The 24,260-nt window shown below is 43.7% G+C and overlaps 1 protein-coding gene across 7 annotated transcripts in view; it reads left to right on the top strand.

Annotated features, from left to right (window-relative positions):
• RBM44 (RNA binding motif protein 44) overlaps positions 1-24,260 on the top strand; it is a 1,911,902-nt gene that overhangs the window by 70,637 nt on the left and 1,817,005 nt on the right. The window contains exon 1 of one of the 7 annotated variants that reach the window (XM_078681328.1): positions 4,293-4,346. The exons of the other annotated variants lie outside the window; for them this stretch is intronic. The gene's annotated coding sequence lies outside the window, so the exon portion shown is untranslated. Of the gene's footprint in view, positions 1-4,292; positions 4,347-24,260 lie in introns of those variants that run through there. 7 annotated transcript variants of the gene reach the window in all.

Here is a 24,260-nt window from a genome sequence, read left to right as displayed (position 1 = left end):
CAACCCCTTCGCTGCTAGGCTCTTGGGCCCCAAACCACCCCCCTGTCCTCCCTCCCCAGTGCTAAGCCTTTTTTGGGCTATTACGGGAAGTGCGTGCTTATGCCCCTATAACCTTTTATCCACATAAGGTATCCATGCCAAATGTGTGTCTTTCAACATCATGGGGAGTTCAAAGGTACCCAGGGTTTGTGGATTCTCCTCTTTCCAACAATACCTCTACCAAGTGTTTTGGTGCTTGGGGGGCTGAGATAGCCCCATGAGCACCGAAAAATGAAACTGAAATTTCTGTTTCACTTTTCAATGTAATGATGTCAGCACGCCATGAATATTAGACACATGAGTGCCAATCTTACTTCTCAACGCACTTATAAGTTGATTTCATGAATTATCGCTTTGGCCTTCACCCAGGAGAAATCAATAGAAAATCGTGGACTTCATAGAAGTGTTGGAGATTGTGTAACTGAGGAAAAGAACATCAAGCATATTACTTGCTTATGCTCAGCCTTATTACAAGAAAGACTGTTTAATCAGCGCAGGATACGGACCTGTAGGAAGGCAGTAATCGAAAGTTTAAAATCTACAGACCCCATGATGAACTGCAAGTTTTGAGAATCGCTGAAAAAAAAAACTGATTGCCTTCAATGTCTTGCTGTCTTAAAAAGAATTTGCTACCTTTGCTAGTATTCTATAAACTATATGAAATTGTTATTTTATTGCTACTGTATGGTTTTAATATTTCTTCTGATGTTAAATACTGGAATTACGTATTGTGCACTTTGGTTAGATCTACACGACCTTAACTTAGAGGGCTATACACAAGGATGTAGCAATGGGTATTGTAATGTGCTGGTTAATGGGCTTGCATAATCCACTGCTTTTTTTTATATGAATTTGTTTTGTTTATAATTTTTACAAATTGCTACAAAAATGTTAACTATATTGAATAATTTTTAAAGGAAATGTTTAAAACAAATGTCTTTAATGAATTAAATGTGAAGGTTTGAATTAACTGTACAATAAATAATTAGACTTGACTGCTGTTTAGAATCTTTTGACTGTGGAAAACGTTTTCTACAGAACCAAAAACTAGCGTGGAACATAAACACCAGGCAACTGTTACCTGCAAACAGAGTTACTCTTGAATACAAAGATTTAAAATGTGTTCAAAACATCTACCTTGGTTGCCATCTTAAACCGCCAAGAGGACGCTATCAGCCATCCCTTTTTTCCGGGCGCATTGGGGGTCCTATCTCGATTTACCAAACCCCGAAGTTACCTAACTAAGAAAGTCTCACTTTATTTACATCGGTGCCAGACCTGGATGGAATGACTCGGGCTCATTGTAGTTACCGGGTGAAGTATCGAATACACGCCCATGGTACTTTGATTGAATAGAATCAGTGAACTTTAATTAATCAAGTGTCAGCCGGCTACCCTTTTGAATATACGAGAAATTTAATTATATCTTTGAGAATAAACACAAAAGATTTAATAAAAATAGGAGACAGATTACAGCATCGTAAGGTTAATACATCAACAACTGTGATTTCCTCGTTCTCGCGGAATGTGTACAAAGAAATGATGATTGACTAATTTTGACTGGTGTAGACCGGATTATCTATAAATAAGGCTGCCGAGTTTTGATTAATGAAATCAGTCCAACGCTAAATAAATATCGGTTATTGGCAAGTGAAGGCAACATATGCTATTTGAAAAGATATCCGTGGCTCCTGAAGAAGGCGTTCTTCCAACGCCGAAACGCGCGTAGATACTTATAAATGCCACTATTTTGATTTTATACTGACTGTTTTTATTAAAATGTATATGATTTTATATGATTAAATGTGTACTATTGAACCTGTTTAATTTATATGAAATGTACTTTTCCCCCTCTGTTTATATGTTTAATTAAAGACAATACACATTTCTAAACTAATTTTTCCTTTGTTGGTCTCTCTCAGTGCAGTCCTGATCCCTTTATTGTTAAAAGATGCCTAGGTTTGATACATACAAAACATCTACATAGCTATGGTGCATTAGGAGCACGTGTTTTGTAAACCCTTAGAAACATTAGCTGGTCCCAAGCTGTACAAAATTGGATAGAAAGCAATATGGTTGTGTTAGTTTGTTTTATACTTTACATAGTGGCGCATAACACTCATCACTGATATCCTGTTGTCATTTGACATGCCATCAGTGTAGTTGTAAAGGATGTCATGGAACATGGCATGACTGTCATAAGCAGTGCATGGCTGGGGTGCAAGTTACAGTTAGTGCTGCTAACTATAACTCGTGCATTTCTGTGGTTTTGATTTTTTAAGTTCTAAACATTAAGGCTGTCATTGACAAAGTCACCTAACTATAACGTTACTTTAACTCTCTTTATTTCATTGAATTTCTATGTTTTTTTCTTGAACGAAAACAGATTTTACACCTACCAATAGTGTTCATTTAACATTTAGTTTTTTTCTGTGAATTTCTAGTTTTTTGTTCTTTTTGTGAGTTTGTGTTGTAGAATTATGTATTGTTTTTTTTTTCTTTGTTTTTTTTAGTGTCACAAAACAGGATATGGTTCACAGTTTTCCAAATCTTTGTAAAACGAGTGTGGTATTATTCAATAGAAATTGTTCATTTGCTCAGTTATTGTAACTGATAGCAAGTCATGTCACCAGCAATCTGTTTTTGAGGTTTTATTCACAACCTCTGCTTTATTTCAGTTGCTTTTTGGTTGATTTAAACAGTTAATAACACTTATATTGTAGTAATACACACTCTTTTCTCTCCCTGTACAATTGTGCTCATGGAGCATTCGCGAAATCGAACTAAGACCACATGGTCCTCTTTGACACTGTAGACTGCAATGCAGCCTGTTTAGGTCGAAGCCTGCGTTGCAGCACATGCGCTGTAGCAGGCGAGAGTTCTTGTTAGCAAGAAGGGGCATGAAACCACGCCCCTTCTTCCATTGGCTGGCCTCGCCAAACAGAGGCCTGCCACTGGGCAAAGCCCGTGTTCGGATGATTTGTCTGGCTGTGATCCCGCCTCTCGAGGACTGGGTGTCGTGACTTACGGTGTCGCAAGCGTACTTTCTAAAATATCGCCATGGCAACCCTGAGTCAGGTCACCAGTCCGGGAGGAGCAGGATTCATTATCGTGTTTCCGGCTTTTTTTTTTTTTTTTTTTGCAGTCATTCCTGCGCGTTCCTCTGCGGTGGAGGAGGTAGGGGAGAGGCGGTGCTGGTTTTTTAATGCGACAGTGTTTTCCTTGTCTATTGAGCACTAAGTCATGTTGTTCAGAAGCGTGTACACTTTATCGTAAAAGTAAGTTGGAGAGTCACCGAAAGGATAGAAATTGAGTCATGTTTGTTCGTTTTTCATTATCAACTCGTGAATCATGTCAGTTTATTTAGAATACGGCGGCACACAGTGCTTTTGATTGACTGGCAACGCTCTTGTATAGACTGCTGTTTGAGTAAGTGTTTTTCAGCTTTCGTGCACAGAAAGCCCGCTAGTTATAGGGCTGGTACTGAATGATACCTTTTTTTGCTTTGCAGGGAAACTTATAATACCAATATTGTTGGTTCATGTGATTACCGGGTAGGTTATAATTTGTTTTAAGGTGTTCTGCTTAAAGCGGCATGTTTTCAGCACATGGGTATTTAGATGTGAAGCGGTGGCACATGGAATAATGTAGCATGGAAATAAAGACCTCCATGTTTTGTGGGATACGTGGAGCACTCACTTGGGAATATGTTTATGATGGAGGCAACACCAACACACAACACATTTTTATGGTTTATGCAAGTGCTCTTGAGCAACAGCATGAACTAATGGAGTCAACTTGACGATGATGAAATAGCTTGGGAAGTTCTTGAACTTTTTGTTATAGTATGGTTAAATACATGGATTATTTGTTATTTGTAGAGTTTCCCTTGACAAAGGGATTCCCAAAATGCATTGGGAACATGGCATTGGAAACTTCATGTTGAATTCACGAATATTAGAAAGTCATAAGAAAATTATAGCATTTACATTTCATGGTACACGAGAAATGTGTCTCATGATCATTTTGTGTTATTGTTATTATTGTGGACAATTTGTTGATGTACTTGGAAATCAGTTAAATTGAAAAAAACTGTTTAAAAAAAATAACACTTAAAATAAGTTATTCAATGATTGCACCTTATGGGCATGAGCAGTGGTGCACCTTGACGCATGTGACAGTTTGTACACCTCAATTTGTGGATAATTTTTTCCTGACAGGAGCGGATAAAGATTTCAAGGTAGCACACAACAGATTAACAGTTGAATCACAGATTATCTTCATTTTCCTGACCCGTAGGTGTGCAGGTAATATCAACAGTTTGACAAAAATAAACATGCCAAGCGTAACCGTATGTGTGAGGCAAAGCACCCTAAATGTGCAGGCAAACTAAAATACGAGCAAACTAAGCGGGCCTCAAAGGAAACACACGATAAAAGAAAGGAGCTATGAAGGGAGCTCATTTTATATTGTTTTAAATTTGTGGGCATGCATAGTGTTGCCAGGTTTCTGCATGCGCAGGACTTGAAACATTGATCCACACATATATGTGCACTGCTCAGGAAGATGGCATTTAAATCGCAGACCAACAGCACTATGAATGTGACCCCAATCCCCTGAATTTTTAGCAGCCGGAACCATCCGTGAAGAGGAGACCATCCGTGAATTCCCACTGACTCGTGGAATGCTACCCTGCCATCCCGCCGACTACTGCAGGGCATCAAGATTCCCCTTGTGCGTTCTTACGGTGCCTGCCAAATTTCTTTCCCGGACAACCACCAGCTAGTGGCTGCCATCCCCATTCTACTGCAAGTGTCTTTCCATTTTTGATAGAAGGCCTATGTTACAACTGTTTCCTGAAATTAGGCTATTATTTGTTTGCCTTGTTCTTTATTACTGTACAGTTTTCCATTTTTGTTTACTATTTGGAGCAGGGTGCCCGATTAAAACTTACCACCGGATGCTCACTTTTAGGTCATGCACATACGCTATTGATGCGATGGGTATTATTTACAGTAAAGGTCTTGGAGTCTACCTATTCTTACCATTCGGTTGGCTTGATTGCTTCTCTTTTTTGCTACTTCCTAATTGGCTAGGTGTCACTTCCATCTATCTGTGTGGTGCACAGAGTGATTAATTCTAAATAGAGTTCTTCTGCTGGTCCCGTTGTAATTCAGGTACTATTCCCCACCCCCTACCTCCACACTCCTTTGGTTTATCCCCACATCCCTAACCATAACAAACAAGCATTTGCAATGCAATAAGTCTCGCATTTGCAAGAGTTTAACCTATTGGCATTGTAAATGACAATGCCTTTCATTGATGTTGTAAAAACTAACACGTAAATAAAAGGCATTGCCATTTACAATACCAATAGCTCCAAAACTCGCAGTTGCGAGACCTAATGCATTGCAAATGCTTGTTTTAAGACTGGTGCGGGTGCTCAAACAGCTTCTGTGCCCATCACAAATTCTCTGAATCTTCCCCCGAACACAACTGGGCAGCTGTGAATTCCTTTAAAAAGTGCCCCAGTGGCTAACAGCTACAGTGTATCTTTCACTAATGAGCTGTCACTAGTGGAAGCTCTTTGTCCCTGTTTCTGCCTGGTGCACTTGTTAAAGGTGCATCGAGGTGCAAACTGAGACTGACCCACTTACATAATGTGACTTCTAGTGTGTTCAGAGCCTGGTATATAAAGAAAGGTAGCAGAATCCGAGCTTTGATAGAATCCAAATGCTAACCTAATATGAGCACTCACATAATTCGAGAAGCTAACATCAGAACTTTTATCTAATGAGAACGCTGCCATTATTTTCACCTAGTTTTGTGCTAGCAATTCACAAATGTTTTTTAAAATGTAGATGGAATATATAGATACACACACACACATGATTTTGTTGTGAATTTTTTTACAGGACAGCTTAATACCTAAAGCCATGTAGTGTTCCTGTAGGTGTCCTGGTTGCGAAAGACAATCGTCGAGGGCACTGCTGTCATTAAAAGCAAAAGTAGCAAGCCAAAAAAAAAAAGCAGAGCCCTGCTGGGGTGCTGACCTTAATTTCCACTAAGGTAATTAAAGAGACTCCTGATACAATTTACCTGTCCAGTAGAATACAAATCCCAGTAGTAAGGCTGTGAGTGAAGAGTAATGAATGCAGGCATTTTTTACTGGTAAACATGTACATTCAGGAAGAGAAGTATCGCTGGATGAAAAAATGGGTGGAGGATTTCAACCTGTCTTTTCAGAAGGTTCTGGGGAAATTTCCAGAGGCTATGGTTAGTATGGCTGGGGATGTCAATGTATCGCAGTATCCTAGGCTATTAGACCCGTTGTTGCAGGAGGCATTAGAGTGCTATATCATACCACCAGCTGGCCTGATCAAGAAGGAGGTAAAGGTATTTGGTCAATGGTGTGAAAATAATAGGTTATATTTAGACAGCCACTTTGAGATGATGGCAGTCTCTGAGTTTTGCTATTGTTGCCAAGAATGCCTCATTGACTGATCCAGTTTGGCAGGATGGACTCCACTGGGACTTGAAAGTACTGGACTATCAGTGTGGTGATCATTGGGCAATTTTGGCCGTTCTATATCTTGAAATACTGGAGGTGGTTGCTAAGGTTTTCCCCTTGGTTGTAAGCTTTCCTTGGAGACTCTCATCTCTGTTAGAACCTCCATACCTTCAGTACCTGACTGTGTATCAAGTTTCTGAATCTATTGCCGTTTTTGCCAGCGCTTATGAAGACAGATTTGCGTGGTTTAATATTTTAGAAAATTTGCTGGCATGTATATGTGTGAACCTTAATAAGTGGTGCAGAACCTTAAGGGATGTGGTGTGGTTGAAGGGCGAGGTTAAAGAAGAAGGATGACTTGATACAACTTATCAGAAAATGTAATGCCATCCATGGATGGTGTCAAAATAATCCAGTCTAGAACTAGATAAAATCGCCAAAGAAGAAGTTAAATGTTTAAATATTCAGTGTAGGTGCCTACTGGGAGAGAAAAAACCCCTGCCTTTTTGTATACCAATTGGAGTGAAATGTTAGAGGTAATAGTCAGGGGACCCGAGAGCATATAGGCAGAAAGTGAACAAAATCTGTTACACGACTACTGGACACCAGCCCACACCAAATAGTTGAGAGGTAGGTAGTTTATTACTGGAATGTGTGATGAACCAAGGTGGTGAACTAAATAGTCCAGTCCTCCACCAGAGATTTCCACTTGTATATGGTTTACTTTTGGGGTTTTCTCCTGTGTTCTCCCTCAGTGGTTGGATGTTGCCCTCAGAGGGGAGAGGGGGGGGAATAGAAGTATGAGGCCATGAATATCTGTCCTATTATGACTATAGAACCTATCACCACTTAATACCGCTATGTGTAGTTCAGCGAACTCCATGTACTGGTAAAAATGCCCTTGGTACCAACTACCTTGCGCCGGTATTAATAAGGAAATTTGAGTATGCACACCACCACTCTCTGTAACAGGGCCCCTCATGCACCCTGCCGTGATTCTTCGTGACTGATCTCTGCTGCCAGGATTAACCCGAAGTGCATATAACAGTCATTGCAATGTATTTAAAACCAGGTCCCTGCAATTCCCTTTTTAGTGATTGTCATGCAAGCAAGATTATAAAGGTTTTACCCCCACCGAGTAGGCTTGTGGAGCAAACCAAAAAGCAATGGCATGCGCACCATCCTGTTCCACTTGCCTGAAGCCTTGACTCTTTGACAGTCGCCTCGTCCGTCTCTCCTTCCTCCCGGGTGCTCGAGGGCAGCGTCGAGACGTGGGAACGCCTCCTCCCAGCCTTCCAATGCTGTAGGCAGACCTTACGTTCCTATATGCTGGTCGCTGTCTCTGCCTTGGTCCCCTCTGGTCGCTCTGATTTGCTCTCCTTCCCAGCTCACATCTCCACTCCACAGCCCTCACTCTGCGTTGATGCAGCAGACGTCCTTCTAGTTCTTGGCTTGCACACCTCGTCCTCTCTTCAGTCTATGAGACTGCTGCAGCAGAGAAGGGTGTGGGCCTGCATAACTAGAATGCTAGTCGGTGCGCCCACGGTGAGATTAGGGTCCCCACCACCCATGGGCTGTCAAACCAAACCTATAATCCACATCAGGGGCCATTCTATTGTAGATTCCTGCTTTGCCCCCTGGGCTATTGTTAGGAAATCACTGCCAATTAATCTGTGCTTTTGCTTCATTGATTTTGTTTGTACTGCTTTTGACACAGTAGATGGGTGAATGCTCTGCGGAAAATTCAGCTTCTGGAAGATACCACTTGACGTACTTGGTATAATCCAGACTTTACATACTGACCATTGGGTTCAGGTCAAAGTCAGTCAAAAAGTAGCTTTATTCGATTTAGTTTGAGAAATCACAAAAGCACAGGTAAAAAATTCCTACTGAACATTGGTAAAAATTCATATAAAACTAAGAAAATACCGAATAGTAGGCAGAAAGAGTTTCAATTCATAGTAGATCTACATCTAATTACACTTTTTAAAAACATGGCAACTAGGTACATGGACGTCTCATCTTCAAGCATTCGCAGTTTTAATAACGCCAGTCTACATTGTCTCAAACCCCATCGTTTCAATAGAAATTTTAAATATTTGTTCCTAGGCAATGTATAAAATTTACAGAACAAGGTACAATGTATAACTGACTGCCCCTGTGACGATACTTCACAGCAAAGTATCAAATCTTTTAACCATATGTTCGGTTCTGGAAACGTAATTAACCTAAAGAAATTCCCCCCTCTAAAGCGTGTCAGTAACATCCTAGTATAAAAACTCTGGGTGTGTACTAAATAATTCTGAATCCCAGGTTTCTGTGAGACAATAAGGTTCTCCATCACTGAAACCTTTTTTCCTTCTAGCTGCCACCGTTTAGTCTCTAGTGAAACGAGGCAAATCTTTGTTTTTTTCTTGATATTGTTGCTAGTAGGGCCGGGGAATCCAAGAATTCAGAGTGTCCGATCTCCTTCAAAAAATCCTTAACATAAATAAACCAGTAGATATTTAAAGCCCCATGTAATTTAAGACAGTCCTGTATTATGTTCCTATTTAGTTCGGTCTCAATTGAGGTCCATACCTTATGCCACAGCAACACAGGACTCACTTTAATAAGATCTGTGACATACACCAGACCTAGTTCCTTGTGGCAAACATACGAGGAAGTGGACTTGGGCACAGCTAACAGGTACCTGAGGAAAGCATTTTTGCATAGTTGAATCTCTCGGGTATCTGCAATCCCCCAAACTCCTGCACCATATATTGCGGTTGAAACACATTTAGATTTGTAAATATCCACCAAAATGTGTACAGGTCTGCCCCCTAGTTTGTTAGCAAAATGTTGAACTGCCCCAATCGCATGAGAAAATGCTAATTTTCTCATGTAAGCGGCTGCCGACCATGACCCATTCCTATCAAATATGATCCCCAGATAGGAAAAAGTTTTGGTTTGTTCTATCTTGGACTTCGCTAAGGAAATCTTACATTGGATGTTTCTTTTATGCGTACAACACATGGAGAAAGTTTTCCCTATATTAATTTTTAGACCCCTCTTGCTCATATAGTCTGAGAAGGAACTAAGCGCTTTTTGTAATCCAATCTGGGTCCTGGCCATAATTACCGTGTCATCGGCGTAAAGTAAATATGGGGGCAGGATTACCACCTATTTGAGGGAAGTCCTGCTTTTCATCCATTAAGTGGGTTGCCACGTTATTTATATAGAGATTAAATAAAAAAGGTGCTAAAATGCAACCTTGACGTACTCCTTTTTTTAATTGGAAATTTTCTGGAGCATTGGCCCTCTTTACCAAATCGTACTTTTGCACCTGCTCCCCGGTATAATTCTTTAATAAAATTCAAAATATTAAGATCGATGCCTAATTGTAACGGGGTTTCCCACAATATTTCGTGGCTCAGGCCATCAAACGCCGAACTTAAGTCGACGAGGATTAAAAAAAGATTGCCTTTTTTAGCTGCCACATGTTTACCGATAATTATTGCCAGATTCAACCCTTGTTCCACGGTGCCCAATCCTGCTTTAAAGCTGTATTGAGAGGGCTCCCGTGTCTTCTGCCCATATCTGTAGTCTATTTAATATGGCTCTCCCTGCTATTTTCATCAGGGAGTCGAACAATGAAATAGGCCTATAACATTTGGGATCGTTTTGGTCCCCCTTTTTAAAGATGGGGACCACAATTGCCTCATGCCATGAATATAAAAAGCCTTCTTTATTACTACTATTTAAAACATTGGTCAAAAGGGGTGCCCATAGGTCCACATTTGTCTTCTATATGTCCACGGGTACCCCATCTGGCCCGGGTGGCCATACCTGCTGCACTTTCTGTGATGGCTGTTTCCACTTCAGATAAGTATTTGCATCAGGACTGCATGCGCTTTTCTGCAGTCTAGGTTGAACTAACCCTTAACCTTATTTTCAGAGTTTTTATTCAGAGTACCAGAGAGGTCCTTGCTAATTTCTTCTGAGATGCTACGAAAGGTGGAAATAACTGCACTACAATCTGTATCTTCTGCTAAACAGGTCATGAAGTCTTTATAATTATTTTTTACCAAGACTTCAAGAAAATCAACAGGGTCTACTCTATTCCATTTGATGGAATAACCGTTTAGTTTAGCTAGGGTTAGCCTGTGACTATAGAGATTATCTACAACATCATTGTTCTTGTTATTATTAGAGGAAAAGTCCAAACACAGGCTAATCGGAAAGTGATCACTTAATACGATATCACTTGTTTCAAAGTTAAAAATATTGCAATAATAACTATTTGATACCAGTATGAAATAGATCAGTGAATTACATCCCCTGCCATTAAAAGTAGGATTAAAAGGCACTCGGGGGTTACATATTTCATTGACCAATCCCAAGTCCAGTGAAGAAAGTAAAGTGTTAGAGTTTTCCTGCCATAGTGTGTGCAAAATGGGTACAGGGATCCCCTTCTAGGTTATTCAATCCACACACGCCTGAGTGGCTATTTACACACAAATAGCAATTAAAATCCCCTGCACAAATCACAGAAACGCCCTTCAAAGAAACATCACAGGAATTTTGCATACATCTTGTGATATCATCTAGTACATTTGTTACTTCACTCCTTGTGATATTATTATAGAAATTAATCAAATTAATATGTTGATTTCCTCCCATATTAAATGACATAAACTGATAATAATTTGACACCCTACTATCTTTTTTTAACCATGATATTAAGAATGTTAGATATATAAATACAAGGTCCCCCAGAGTTTCTACCCCTCGTTGTTTGCATGGCGGGGTATAAAAGGTGCGAAAACCATTTATATGGATAGCTTCCCGCTCCCAACATTCCTGAAGGCAGATAATAGAAAATTTATTTATGAAGGACATAAACAATGGATCGTTTAGTTTACTGGATAGACCTGCTACATTCCAGCAAAGAAGTGTTAGAAAATCACCCTTGTCTGCACGCTTACTTATAATTTTATCCCTCTTGGGGGAAGCCAAACTATTGTCACAGATTATATGAACCAGGCTAACTTCTGGGTCCTGTTGTTGGTGTGTAATAACTTGTTCTTGGTCAACAGTTAAGTGCGGGGGAATCAAGTTGCAAGGATTAGCTGTCATACTTATCATTTTCAGGAACTTGACCAGAACCCCCTTCAACCAATATAACGTGTGTAGCTTGTGGACCCTCCTGAGTGATAACCGTTGTATCACAGTTCTCGGTTGTATTGTTTCCATTTGCGGGATTTTGATAGAACAACTAGGGAGGTGCTAGGCTATCTTCTCTACTTAAGGGTAGTCCGTCTACCAGGTCAAGACCACTAAACCTATTTTGAGTTGATATCTCTCTCCAGTCAGATGCTAATGCACGCCCTCTATTTTCCCCTCTGTTGCGAGCAAATTTCGTGACCCTGGTCCAGTCGCCACCAGGATCAGATAAGTTGGTTACTGGGTAGAAATACGAGAGTGGTCGGACTTCTATAGTTGATCTCGTGTTTTGGTTGCCCCAAGTGCAGATGTAATCGACTGTACGGGGGTCCCTAAAATTTACCACCACACGGTCCCACGGAATTGTTTTTGGACTATTCCCCACCCAGGGAATTCTCCGCACCATCAGTATCTCGCTTGTGACATGTAGAGGAAGTGTTCGATTAGCATTAAGCCAGTACGTCACCTTGTTTTTCAGAGACATATATGGTTCATGAATGGAATTATCTAATTCAGGAACTCCGGTCAGTACAATGAGGTACGGGCTAGTTTCTAGTGGTAAATTGAAACTAGGGCCCATCTGCTGTGTCCCTCCTGTTGGAACCCCACGGGCTCTCAGGCATTTTGGGTGGAATAAGTCCTCCCGTAGGCTGCAGACTAATTTTCGCAGGTTCTACCTGAGTTGTTAACAATGATGCAGTAGGGGTATTTGAGGTCGATTTCTGAACCAGTGGAGGAGGATTATGAAGAACCTGCACTTCTGAAGGTTTATTTCCCTGAAGAGTACCCAGGCATATACTTTTTACTTTTATCACATCTGACAAACCCCTAGTAGTCTGCTCTAAATGGGAGAGCTGTTTCTCGATCTGTAACAGTCTAGATTCTAAGGGTTCGAGGGAAAGTTTTAACAGGGCCCCCAGTTTTTGTAATAAGGGATTGTCTTCCACCTCAATTCTGCCCGCGATATCATCATCACCTCCGGTTCATGAGTTTTGATTTGATTTAATCGGAGAATGAGTAGCATGCCTTGTCAGGGTCTTCTTATTAATTTCCTCCTTTGACTTGGAGGAAATGTCACTCTTGCCCATGCCTTTAGCTACCTTTGGTTGCCTACCTCGAGTATTTGTCGTAATAGCTCTCTTTCTCTTAGGGATTGTGCCCTCCCGTCTCCCTTAGTTTTATAGTGTTTTGTATCTCAGGTGAGTTATTGGCCATAGAAATTTGGGCAATCTCTAATGTTTCTGATTGTGAGCTATTTCTAGACATATTATTCACATGTTCATTGACGATAGGAGGGCAATGTATAAGGGCTTGGGTTTCAGTGGAATTGCCTTTTGAGGCACGGTCGGGCGTACGAGCTGTCGCAAAATGGCCCATGGAAGATCTTTTTGCCATTGCCAAATCTTGCGACACCCGCCGTTCCATAAGGATTATTCCTTGATCAATTACCGAATTCGCTCTAAAAATAAAATTATTCAAGGTATCAGTTAGTGTTTTCCCCGCAATAACTGTGTTACTTCTATTTTTACGTGCAGGCATGCTAGTAGACATATTAATATGTAGATCTATAAACAGGAAAACTGTTATGCCAGAATTAATACCTATTTCCACAGCAAAAAGTCAGAGGGTGGGCCCGGTCTGGTCTCACTCGGGCTCAAACTGGCTACAACGGGCCCGCCCGGGCTTCGCCCGCCCGAATAACAGTATCTAAATACTAGTCGGCGTGGGCGGGAAGAGTCACAGCTGCCCGCAATGTTCTAGCGCTCGGGCGGCTGGTCCTCGCAGTCCCGCAGCGCGGCTCCCTCAGGCGACGGCAATCCAAAGTGCAGGTATGCAAGAGGCAGAGTCTCATTCCCAATGTTACTGCTACGATCGGCCCCCCCGAAGCGGGGGCCGCGAGCAGTTAAGTGGTGGTGGCTGGGGTGGGCGGGAAGAGTCACAGCTCCCCTCCATGTTCTAGCGCTCGGGCTGCTGGTCCTCGCAGTCCCACAGCGCGGCTCCCCCAGGCGACGGCAATTCAAGGTCCAAAGTGCAGGTATGCAAGAGGCAGAGTCTCTGGTCGCTCTGATTTGCTCTCCTTCCCAGCTCACATCTCCACTCCACAGCCCTCACTCCTGCTTTGCCCCCTGGGCTATTGTTAGGAAATCACTGCCAATTAATCTGTGCTTTTGCTTCATTGATTTTGTTTGTACTGCTTTTGACACAGTAGATGGGTGAATGCTCTGGGGAAAATTCAGCTTCTGGAAGATGCCCCTTGACGTACTTGGTATAATCCAGGCCTTACATACTGACAATTGGGTTCAGGTAGAACTTGACAAGGGTGGTAGACTATCAAAAAGTTTCCCAATATGGAATGGCCTCTGACAGAGTTGTGTTTTGGCCCCCACCTTTCTCAGATTTACCTGCGTTTTTAAAATTAGGAAAAATCTTGTTCTCCAGATGTCAGAAGTACATTATCCTATGCCTGTTAAATGTTGACTATTTGATATTGTTAGATTATCACCCCCCCCCCCCACACTTAGCTTGCAAAGGGTATTGGAGTCCCTTGATGCCTACAATTAAAAAGTAAAAAAAAAAAAAAAGTAAGTTAAGTTTAACATAGAGAACTAAGAAAATGATTTTTGGGGAAAGTATCTAATTTTAAATGGGTTTTGGATTCTTTACTAGTAGAAGTGGTAGACTCTTGTATATGGGGCTGACTTTCTCTAAGAATCTGAAGTGGGATGGTCAGATGGGGAGTGTAACAACCAGAACCATGTTACAAACAGGATGCTTGGTTGAGTTCAGCCAGTTGTATGGAGGCCTGTTACTTGCCCCCTCCTTATGAAAGCTTACGAAGGGAAAAATGAATACCCTTGCCTTGCAGGTGGCGGAGATCCTTGCACTTAATCCTTCTTTCTTTTGGAAACCAGTGGAAAGTGCAGTTTTTAAGTGTTTTTTGTGTGCTACCGGAAACAATGATACACTTTATGAGAAGGGAACTAATGAAGGCTAGGCTAGCCAGCAAAGATGGCGGACGCGAATCCTTAGCGCTTCAACCACATTGCCCTGTTTATCCTGAAGTGCACAGCGTAACCTCGTCCCATCTACCTGCAACGAAACTGAATCCATCTCTAAGGCGCTGGAGCACACAGCAGCTGAAATACAGCAGCGGCAAGAAACGCTGACTTACTGAAGGTACACGAACGACCCAGCCCAAGGCCTGCGCGGCGAGACTGTGCACGAATGTACGAGAGTTGGGGATGAGCCCACAGCACGCTACTGAGGCACAGTACAACAGTAAGAACCTGAAGCTTATAGCAATTGAAGCGCCCTGGAGGATCGTTCACAATGATTGAAGATTAGGTTCGTTCACACGACACAAACCGAAACCCCCACTAGGCCGAGATGAAGCTGTGTGGCACTGATGGCACGCAAGATGCTGATCACAAGGAAAGTAATTGGGCAGATGAGCGCTGCAGCGGGGGGTAACTCCTCCCTGCCTCAAAGTCTGAGACGGAGGGGGAAATAGAGTATCTGTGCCCATCGCAGTGCAGCCCAGACCTAGTGGCCAGCCTGACACGGATGCCCGGACCCACGGAAGCAGGCTTACGCAGCAGGGAGGGCTGGGGAGCAGTAATGACAGGCGGAGGCCCAAAAGACTTTGACCTCCGAGGATGAGCAGCGCGGCCAACACTTGAGGTGAGACTGGCCTTGAGTGCTGACATATTGAAGGTTTGGGGGGGTGCGGTTATCGCTCACATCACCACCAGCAACGGGGACTAAAGTGCGCACCCGCGGAAGTGTGGACTAAAGCAGTCTTGGTCTGCACCGTAGGCGAAGACATGACTAGAGCCACCGACAGATGAAAAGGCAGTCTGAGCCATCGCTCACATCATCACCAGCAACGGGGACTAAAGTGCGCACCCGTGGAAGTGTGGACTAAAGCAGAGTCCTGGTCTGCACCTTAGGCGAAGATATGCAAGACATGACTAGAGCCACCGACAGAGGAAAAGGCAGTCTGAGCCATCGCACAAGCCGAAGTGCGCGCTGGCTTGAGACTGCCGCTACCATACAGCTGTCTATCCGGAGACAGCCCAAACCCGGAGGTGTGCGGCTCAGAGCCCATGCGCACGCTAAGAGCTGTCACACAGAGGCCCGAGCCGGGACCGCAATACCAATAGCGGATAGCAAACCAATGGGCCTGAAGCCACCGCTGCGGGAACCTTAAAAGGAAGACTCCAAGCAGAGCGGACACCAACCCTGCAAAACTTCAGGACTTTTGCCGCAGGAGTGCAGCCAAGGGACCCACTTGGAAAGCAGGAACAAAACCGAGGTGCATCGCAGTGCGGGTATACACCACGTGAAGTGTCCAGAAGCCGGGAGCTCCCACTGGCATAGAGCCCTACCTGGAATGCGCCCATCGTGCAAGGCTGCCACGTACCTTCCAAAGCTGTTGACAACCCAGCGGGTGCTGAAACTCACCCAGGTACCAAGCGAAGAGTTGCGGCGGGTGAGGGGGGGAGATCACAACAACTGTGCGAGAGGCACCTGTGGCCCCAAAGGCAAGGCACAAGCATTAAACCCTCAGGCGTGCGCTCCCCACACAGACACCGTAACTTAAGCATCACAAACCGGAGGAACTGCCTACTCTCCCCTGGGGAAAGACGGCGATTTCCGAAACAGGCAAAACCAGCATAATACAAAGGCAGAAAGCACTAGTACCTGCGCGTCACAAACGTCTGTCTGCCAGTCAGCATCTGCTAAAAGTCACCAACTGGACTGTAAGTACCTCTCACTTCCCACAGTCAGAACCCACCTTGATATAATATAACCTACAGATGCCAGCCCGGCTGTACACCTGCATGCCCTCTGCGCAAAAGCTGTCCATGGGTCGCCTAGGAACCAACACACAGCAGTGGGCTGCACGCCCTGAAGCACACGGGGCCCTGCGCATGGTCGATGAAGACACAGGTGAGGCCCCAAATGTAACACTTTCCGCAAAACTAAACTCAGTCCTGGCAGCGGTGGAAAAGATTAGTGCAACCCTGGACCATACCCGGAGCTCACTGAATTAGAAATTGACAAAATTGCATAAGACTTCACCTCACTGAAAGCAGACCACCAAAAACGAACTGAGTCAGTCCAAACAAACAAGCCCTATCAGAACTAAAGCCAACCACTCAGTCGTGCAGCGACAGTGCAGGACATCATGAACAGATTGGACACCCTAGAAGATAGACTGGAAGATCCGGAGTTCCTCTCGAGACGCAACAATGTCCCCGTGGTGGGACTTCCGGAGGGAGAAGAGGGCAAGACCCAGTCGCGTACGTGGAGCACTGGCTATGAGAGCTCCTACCAGGCGGTGTACTCTCACCTCAGTTTGGTGGAACGAGCCCACAGGGTACCAGCTCACGCCCGCCTCCAGGAACCAGACCCCGGCCATTACTCTTCAAGCTATAGGGACAGACGCACAAAACTAAGTGAAGCCCGCAAGCTCACTGAAATAAAAGTGCAAAATCAGCCTGTAATGTTTCCTGATTACACAGTGCAGGTACAAAGAAGACGAGGTTCCTTTATAGAAGTCAAGGGCCAATTGCGTTCGCTGGATGTACGATACTCTCTCATGTTCCCCGAAAGACTGAATTGTCAACTAGGGTCCAACAAGGCACCATCCGAGGATTTGGACTGGTTAGAAGAGGCAGGACTGCTAACAGAACCCAAACCGCCCCGATGGGGCAGAAGGTCATTGCTGGGGCAGAGTGAAAAATCCTGGGTGGACACCCCCACAGATGGCCGTACCTGGCATAGAACAGCGAGTGATGGAACCCCAGGAGGCTATCCATGTGGCGGCAACCATCCGTGCCAACTCCTTGAACTCGGAGGGAGCGAGGAGTTTGCACGTGAGACGTGCTCATCTTGCTCACACAGCCTGGCTACATCATCCCCAACGAGATCTGAAGACCGTGACCCTTTCAACTGCCAGACGTTATACCGCAAATGTCCGACAATATAATTTGAACATTGGATAAATGCAAGATCGAGATTATCCTTTTGTTAATGAACTCCATACATGTTTTCATTCATACATCACATTTCAAAAAGTACATGCCATGACACGCGGCTGTTTAGCAGACACAGAAGAAGCCCTACGCACCCAGCACAGGGAGCCTCCCTCCGTCTCTGCAGTCGCATGTGTGACTGAGAAAAACACATGCGAAACATAATGGGGTGAGATACACCACTTTCTCCTAGTAACCATCTGGATGCAATCCAGAGCACACAATTACACAGCACACAACCCCAAAGTTAACCATGTCACACTTGCTAGTTGTCATTGTTTGGCCTCACAGTTTGGATGAGCATAAACTGTGAGCTTGCTCTCATGATCTGTGCACTCTTAACCCCTTTTCAGTTAGTTCCACCCTCAGAAGCTTTGACTGGCACACCGGCTGTTGCTGACCACTTCAACCCCACTCACGGGGGACCATAAGATGTACTCTTGGCACAGACCAACATTGTGACATGGAATGAGAGGGGCATGCACACACCTACCTGTGGATACTCTGTATATGCATGCCTACAGTGCAGACACACGCACATAGGTTTTCTGCAGGAAACTCACCTTACCCAGATTCAGGCAGACCACCTCCGCAAGCGATGGAGGGGGCAAGTGTATAGCAAAACCCCATGTCCAAACGGATTCCGAGCAGAATTCTAGAAGTCTTATGTTACGACACTCATCCTCACTTACATGAGCTATACACAACTGCCATAAACGAATAGCGCCTTCCAATGTCCATGAGCGAGGCTAACCTGGTGTCCCTGCCCAAACTTGACAAGGACCCCACAGAGTTGGGCTTGTATAGGCCACTGGCTCTCCTCCATGTGGACTATGAAGTACTAGCAAAACTGCTAGCAGATAGACTCTCACAGGTGGTACCCTCCCTGGTCCACTCTGACAGGAATGGATTTGTTCCCTCAAGGAGCACCTCCTTAAACCTCAGGCGATTTCTTCAGGATTGCCACTTATTTGCAAACCCAATGGCCGGGAGCGGGCTGCCTTATATTGGACCTCGAAAAAGCATTAGATTCCTTGGAGTAGGGAGGTTCCTATTTGCTGCAGTGGACAAATACAATTAGGGGAATCTTTCCTCAGTATGGCAAAACTGTTGTACATTGCCCAAACTGTAAGAGTTAAACCAGGCCCTTATATATCGAACCCGGTGAAAGAGCAAAGGGGGGGGACCAGGCAGGGATATGCCCCCTGTCTCCATTGCTCTTCTCATTGGCGATCAAGCCACTGGCAGAGGCAATACGATCTGAGAGAACTGATGGCATCACACTAGGAGACAGCCCACACACGATATCTTTATACGCTGACTATCTCCTGCTATACATAAGACATCCACTGCATCCCACAAAGATTAGCAAACATTCTAGACAGCTTGGCTTCCATATCGGCGTTATGCGTGAATGTCTCCAAATCTTGCCTATACTCCCTTCAGTGAACAGTGTGGGAATCAGGTTACGCACTAGGTGGGATGAGTCTGCTGGTGCACAGATACATTCCGCTACCTGGGAATCTGCATATTGAGGAGCCCAGCAGATCTACAGGATGGTAACCTGGGCAGGGCCCTGGCCACAATCCGCGCCCAGATGACATTCTGGAGCACGGAGCATGCTCCAGAACGTCATCTGGGCGCGGATCACTGTCAGTGACTGGGAACGTAGCCATAGTAAAAATGGTAATACTGCCCCAACTTTTATACTATTTCGCAAACCTCCCACACTATGTCCCCCGTCCTTTTTCCGTCCCCTTGAAAAGCTAGTCAAAGACTTTATATGGTGGAACTCCAGGCACCGGGTGACAATCAGCAAGCTCTACTTGCCTGTGGACCAAGGGGGCATAGCAGCCCTGCACCTAGAACAGTAATACCTAGCTGCCCAAACACAATGGGTGGCTAGATAGTTAGCGGATCGTCGCAGAGGAGACACAGCAACCATGCAACTGCCCCTACATACCACAGAGCTAGTAACAAGTTTTCACCCGTGCTCAGAAACCAAACCACAGGACTCTGTTGGTGACTGTGGCACACAGGTGTTACCACAGAGTGCTCTGTCACCCGTACAACCAACCCTACCATTAGAGGGAACGCCCAAAGGCACTGTAGTCCCCACAGCAGCTGAGCTAAGAAGCTGGCGTGAGGCTGGGGTCCAAGACACAGAAGATCTACACTGCGAGGGCACACTAATCCCATACACGACACTGGTGGAATAGGACTAACTAACTCCCAGTCAATTCCTGCTCCACTGCTCCCTATTGGTGTCTATCACTTCTAATTGGGGAAACTTATTCACCAAACCAGCGACACACCTTACCATACAGTACCTACATGTTATGGGGCAAAGCGGCATCTCACCAAATGGCTCGGAGCATCACTTAGGCCCCACACAGCAGTTAACTTATCGCCCCTCCACCAGCACTGGGAAACAGACATGGGACCCCTGCTCACGGATTCGGAATGTACCTCCGTACTGGCAAGCCCAACGCAAGTCCCCAGGAATGCGCGTCTGCGCCAAAAACAATTCTATATTCTTCAGAGCATCTCACTCCAGCGAAAATTAATCAATATTTTAGGCGCTAGGACACCGCATGCCCCAGAAGCCCGCAAGTAGACGCAAATCTAACCCACATGCTGTGGGGATGCCCGATACTAACTAGATATTGGTTAGTGCTAGTGGATGCAATGTTTCAGTGCACTGCTCGTACCCTCCCATTTGAATGGTGTATATATACCACTTACACCTACACTGAAGGAGCCACAATACCAAAGTCCCCTCCAGGTTCCTCGACCTGGGGATGGCATTAGCGAAAAGACAAATCACCAAAAAGTGGAAGGCTCCCGACCTCTGGCGCTCCATGCTCACCTGGGCCAAGGCGGAAAATGTTGCACTCCGCCGCGAAGACAGACTAAAGATTTGCAAGGTCCCCTTGCTGCTGGCTGGGACGCAGTCCTGGCTGCTCTGACCTCTGCACAAAGCGATACCACACCACCTCCGACCCCAACAGACGTCCTCCCCTGAACGCACATGATACAATGGAGAGCCAGTGGGGAGGGAGGGGAAAAGGTGCACCCACATGCATGCCCCACAACTGGCCAACAGGCATCACTAGAGTGCAAGCAATGCGCATCAGAGCTACGCCTGGGGTGCCCAAGAGCCAATTTTCACAGTTCAGTCCACTTCCCTTTTAAATATTATTTTGTTCTTACTTAGCGATATATGGACATGTGTTTACAATCCACGACTGTCTTATCTGTTACATATACTTTGTACTGCGATGCATTGCTGTGCTTTCTTTTGGCTCAATAAAAACCATTTAAAACTAAATATTATTTTGTCACTGTTCTGTTGTTAACCGCCTCCACTGCTCAATGGCATATTGCGTTAGATACACACAGAACACAGATGCACTGCGCAAGTCCCAGTAACTGCAGTTGACACCAACTGTGTATACCGGAGGCAAGGTAACTCCCACTAATTATAAAAGAATGCTATGCAATGATGTTAAATTGTTGAAAAACTACAAATGAACCGAAGAATACTGTAAACTACGGTTGATATCAGTGCCAGAAATGTATGTGAAGAAACCTTGTACAATGTAACTACTTGAACTACTATATAGTCTATACATGTCTGTTATACAGTAAAAAAAGAAAATTCAATAAAAACAGTTTAAAAAAAAAAAGACAAGGGCACTAAGACTGGTATCTTGGTAACTGCTGCCCAATTCCCACTTGTTGAAGTTTCTAAACAGACCATCCCTGGAGGAAGAAGCAAGTAATCTAAGTTCTGTTAGGAAGAAATATTTGTCAGTGAACGAAAGTGGGCGAGGGATTATCGGCGTTGGATAAAAGCACTTAAAACTATGAACTCGTTATTGGGCAGTGTAGAACATAGTTCCCTTCACAAGTAAGCCAGGATTGAGGGAACCAACCCAGAGTACGATAACATTTGGATATGGCCTGTTTGAGGGAGAAACCATCAGTAAGCTTTACACTGAAGATCGTAGGCCAAAAAGCTGTTTCCCTATTTCCACAATAACCAGATCAAAGGTAAGTACATTTTAAAAATGAGACTGGGGTGTAATCTAGTCTCTTGCTGTACTGATTGGTATAAGGGGGTACCGGATGAAAATAGTTTGTGTGCTCCCACAATGTGAAATGCTTATTGTGCATGTTCTCATGGATTGTATATTTTTATAAGGTTGCCTGTATTCACTTTTTAGGACCTCTTATTTTTAAAATCTACTCTAGATTAGATGCAATGGTGGTATTGTTTGAAATGCGTTTTATGGCTGTTGCAGTAGGGATTGCACGTTTTAAAAATGGTTTGGACTAGGCCTGTCTTAATTCTATATATTTATGATTTATAGCATGTTTAAAAATGCATGTATTGGTTTTTAGAATGTTTTATGGGCAATTGGCGATAATAAAAATATTGTTATTGCTCTCTCTTGCTCCATGAAATATAACCTGTTTCTCTTAAGATAACTATTAAGGACCCTGCTATTTTTGGACATCTTTGACAACCTAAGAATGTGGTTGTTTTAGCCCAAGCAAATGTCAACATGCCACCCACACCTGCAGGCCAAACAGCATATCTTGGCGTGCCCTATAAACCGAAAATGAGGGGAATAGCATAGATGTTGTCTGTTATCCCCGTCCACCCCCCACCACTCTCCTAAAGCACACTGGTAGTTCAGATGTCCATATGGTAAAAAGAAGCTTCCTGCGTCAGACCATGTAAATGATGAACAGACCTGTTACTGTGGTGAACATTTAACGCAATCTTGTTTGCCTGAGAGGTTCATTTTACCATAAGTGAATTGGATTAACTTCAGGCAGGAATTCTTGGACACGGGTGGATGTTATGGGTACAGTGTGACATGTATGAATAATACTCCAAGTAAAACTACTGCTCTTTGATATGTAACCACTATGTTCATTCACCGGTTTTGTTGACGAGCTATAAATATAAAAATTATATATACTGAACCAAAGTTGCACCAAAGGGAAGACCAGTGTACCCATATCTGTTGTTAAAGCGTGGAAAAAGATTGACCAGGACCCTGTGAATGCTTGAGGGAATCTTAGTCACGAAAGTTGTGGTTTGTGGAATAAGAATATGAAAAAAAATCGGACTTTTTGTGTATGGGGATAGATAAGAAGGCAGATCAGAAGTCTACTACATTGAACTATGGTGTGTTTGCAGAAACAGATGGTTGGGAAACACGGGTACATTTGGGAAAACAACATTATTAACTGGCGTAACATCTTTGATGGATCTGTACAGGTTAGTTTTACTTGCTTTGAGTATCTGCAAAAACTGGGTGCTTAATCAAATGAGCTGTTGAGGGCCGAATTCCTTCCTACCCCTCACATTTCACTGGTACTGAGGAATTCTGGGTAGCTTTTTCTGAGGGTTGATTTTTGATTTTCACTTGTTCCATTGATGATATGAACCCCATGTTTGCACCTGTGGACTATAGCGTGGGTGTTATCTGGGGCAGCAACTTGTCAAACCTGAAGACAAAACGGTTTATTCTCACTAGACTGACAATTCGTGCTCTCCCATAGAAGAGGAGGAACCTCATTTTGTCCTTTTTTGAAAATGCTTAAATATATACCATCTGGGGGTACGAAATCTTATGCAATTGAGCGAACGCAAAATATCCGTACCCTACAAATTTAAGGGAGAGGAATGTTGATCATTGATGGGCCCCAAAGAGGCAGACCATAATGATTAGCAAAACCCACTGTGTGTGCGCCAATGCCCGAGAGGTGGTGGGGATTATTCAAACATCTAGAGAGGAGCAACTACCTCCAGTGTCAATTAGGCAAGTTGGTAAGTCTTAGCAATAATAAGGCAATCTACTGAAGACCCTTTTTGATCTACTGGGATTACGGTATTCATGACCCAATTGAAATATCTTGGGCTGCCCTAAAAATGCAGGATAGGATACTAGAGTAATTTGATAGAACTCTGGCTCGTGGAAACCTGGTATATAATAGACAGTATTAGATCAATCATCATATTGAGAAAAAGAAAGCCTAGGCAATTAACTGGTCATGTATTGACCTATAGTAGACCCATTCATGTGAACAGTGACTCAGTGTACTCAACATTTATTATTCAAAATCTAATTTTATTAATATTCATAATAAAAGGGTTTTTGTGAGACAGACAAAACATACTGTACTTAACAACATAACATAAACATATGTACATGATATAAACACATATAAAACAATTAAATCCCGGCAATTTAAATGTTAATACAAAAGACTAAACATGAATAGGTTTGTTTCATATTGAGACGTAGTGGCTTAGCGATGGAGCAATTCTTTGTTTCTCTACGCGCGTTTTGGCGTGCCAAGCGCCTTCTTCAGGACAGCTACGTAAATTACTTAAATAGGGTTTGGGGTGGAACCAAAAGGGGTTTTCTTTTTCTCAATATGTA

This window comes from Lissotriton helveticus, chromosome 3_1, assembly GCF_964261635.1.
Source record: "Lissotriton helveticus chromosome 3_1, aLisHel1.1, whole genome shotgun sequence".
Classification (NCBI taxonomy): Eukaryota; Metazoa; Chordata; class Amphibia; order Caudata; family Salamandridae; genus Lissotriton; species Lissotriton helveticus.
Note: the sequence above shows the minus strand (reverse complement) of the source record. Positions and strands in the feature narration are given on the sequence as shown.